Raw genomic sequence first — 3,369 nt, 5'->3', positions numbered from 1 at the left:
CACAATTTTTATGTGTTTTGTTTTTACATATTTTGAAAAAAACAGTAATTTCAATTAAAAAATAGAATTATTGTGTTCATTATTTTTCATTTTATGAATTCATCCTCTTTTTAATTCCTTAAGAGCAGGTGTTTCCAAATTAATTATGTTAGATACTATTAATTTCCACTTTTTATCCAACTCTTGTATTGCATGAAGGAAAACTTTCTAATTAATGGACCTAGTCCAAACACATCTCATATTTTTCTCAAACATTTTCATTCATTTGTTCAAAACTCAAATCATCAATAATTTTTTTTATTAACCTACCATTAATTGCTTTAACATTTCTAACTTGTTTTTAGTTGTTAAGGATAAACCACTTGGTGAGTGTAATAGGGAAAGTAAAACTAGAAAGACTATCTCATTCTAGGAACCACTTTCAAAGTAGAATTGGACTGAAGTTCATTAGTGCCAAGGCAATAAAGGCTTTTTTGTTAGGAGCAAATGAGACTAGCCGATTTTTTCAGTGATTAAGACGTTACCTAAAGATTATTTTCTCGAAGTATTACAAGTACAGCAGTATTACAGTCTCTCGCACCTGTGATTGCATATGTCTGAAAGGTTTCACTGTTAAAGGGGCGGGTTCATCGCTCTAAGAAAAAACGCATCCTATTTCCTATGAAACAAAATTAGAATTATGGTTAAATATTTTATTTATAAACTCCAAGTTTTAAAATAATTCAGATCAACTTTTGGATGAATGTTTAATGTAAAAACATCAATGTCTTCAACAAATAAGAACAAATGCTCAATTATTGCAAATTAAATAAACTTGGACATCTTTGCAGTTCAAATATATGGGCATAAAGAAACCACATTTATAAATAATAGAAACTGGATTTTAAAATAATAGGAATTACATTTACAAATAATTGAAATGCCAAATCTTATGCTGCTCTCTTGAATTATTCTACAGCACAAGAATTAAGACAAGGACTGTAGCGCCCAACAGTGAGTGAGTGCAATGCCAAATAGAATACGATTTATATAATAAGAATTATTATTTCATAAACTTTCTCCAAATTGTAGAATATAATTTGGATAGTCTAGATTACAAGAAACCAAAAAACATTAGATAATAATGCATTTGCAGGTGGCGTTGGCTTTCAAGACGAACATAAATTGTAGTAGGTATAAATGTATACGTGTTGTACCGATAATTTTCAAACACATCGAAATAGTAGTTCGATATGTCTACAAAAATGCCTTGATATTTTACCCTAAGAAAAGTATAGGTATTTAAATCTAGATTGCAATCTATGCTAATATTGATATTGGAGTGGATATTTTTTTTATTGCCTTCAGACAATACTTCTCGACACTTTTAAAGCATACACTTAATAAGCACACGCTTAATACCATAGTTTTCGTGAAATCTATTTTTAATAAAAGTTTTGTCGAGGTGGATTTTTCTCTTAACTATTCTGCTTAAACAGAAGGCCTCGACAATGCGTGTTCAGTTAGTAAAGGTAAGGAAGATGACTAGATAGGATGAGACAAATGGATGGTAACCTCGTCCTACCGGGTACTATTCCGATGAACACGAGGGAGGTATGCAGACCTGAAGGGTAGCTAGCCTCCAGAGTCATGTAGGATGGTACCTTCGTCCTGCCGGGTACTATTCCCACAGAGGCGAAGGAGGAATGTAAGCCCGGAGAGTAGCTAGCTCCGGCGGGAAAACAGGTAGAGAGAGATCAGGTCAAGGGTGAACACAAAATAACAACCATTTGGAAATCAGAATCGCCTATAAATTGAAACTGCCTCGAGCAGAGGCTGTGGATCAGTAGTGTTTTCTGATATATATGTATATATTTTTTCCCGAACCCCTTTTAATCTGAAACATGGCATGATATTTAATATATATATATATACATCTGGAGTTTAATGATCAGATGTTACTCCTTTTACTGTAGATGGGCTACATTTTAAGGAGGCGTTGGAGTGATAAGATGGGCGGAATTCGAGTGCATGGATATGAGTCAAAAGTGTTGGGGCACACTTGAGGGTTGTGACGGCACTATAACTAAATCACTATAACTAAAACTAAAAACTAAGGTTAAAAATGTGACTGTTTGTAATAGGCCACTGGTGGCATCTGATTGGTGCTGTAGAGGGGGATAGTGTGTTGAAGAGCAGGTTGATGTTGGTCTTCAGCGAGTCGAAGAACTTGATGTGCCTTCGTTGTATAAACTCGGGTATAGTCGGTAGGTCGAAGATCTCGTGGAGTTGAGGTGGCTTAGTCTTCCTCAGTGATGTGGACCTCACTATTTTCCACAGTGTCCTGAAACTGTTGAAGGTGGCGTTGTGTTCCGTCCCGGAGGGAGTGAAGAGCGGCGCACCGTATAGGAGAGCCGGAAGTATTATGCTTTTGTAAATTTTTAATTTTAAACGGAGAGAGAGAGCAGGTAACATTAGTAGGTGATGGAGGCGGTAGGTTTTTCTTCTTACTTGTTTTACTTTGTGATTGATATGAGTGGATAGAATAAGGTGGCGGTCTAGTTTGATTCCTAGGTATACGATTGAGTTAGATGGCGCTAGTGTGGTGTTCCCCACTCGTAAGGAGCGAGGGAATCTGGGCTTCTTCCCCTTCTGCAGAGCAAATACCGCACGATCAGTTTTGGTTCGGTTTACACTTATGTTGATGTTCATTAGTTTCTCCGGGATTTCTTCACATACACTTTCGGCGTGGCCCAGAGCTGTTGCGGCATTAACACTGCTGCTATAGATTGCAATATCGTCTACATATGCTGCGACGGTCGCTTTTCTGTAATTGTGTCCGACAATGTCTACCGTATAGATGGAAAAGAGTTCCGGGGATAAGACTGATCCTTGGGGAACACCACATGTGAGAGATAAAGTTCGAAAGAAATCGTCACGAACCCGTACAGCTAGTGTCCGTTCTTTTAGAAATGACAGAATGATACTATAGAGCTGTTCTGGGCTTTCGTACAGTCTATAGAAATCATAGCTGTCGCTTTATTTCTGTTGAGGTCTCTGCACACCTCTGTTTGGAGTTTCATAAGATGGTGTTCTGTACTGAGGTGTGCTTGAAACCCGGTTTGTTCGAAGGGTATAACTGAGTTCTCCTCACAAAAGTCTCTAAGATAAAGGAAGTATCTCAGACGGAGGCACGAGTTGTACAGGTTCGTGAGCTGGGCTAATCCTTTTCTCGGGAGCTGTTTCAGGAGGATTGTCTGGACTTCTTCGTGGCCAGGGGCTCGGTTTCCTTTGGATCGTCTAAGGATGGTCTTTAGCTGTTTTGGGCTCACAAACATATAGTTGTCGCCCCTGTCCAAAATCGGATATAGGTCCAGAGTCCTCGATTGG

Source organism: Halyomorpha halys, unplaced genomic scaffold (assembly GCF_000696795.3).
Source record: "Halyomorpha halys isolate HHAL.00 unplaced genomic scaffold, Hhal_1.1 Scaffold271.1, whole genome shotgun sequence".
In the NCBI taxonomy this organism is placed as follows: Eukaryota; Metazoa; Arthropoda; class Insecta; order Hemiptera; family Pentatomidae; genus Halyomorpha; species Halyomorpha halys.
This window is presented reverse-complemented; position numbering follows the sequence as displayed.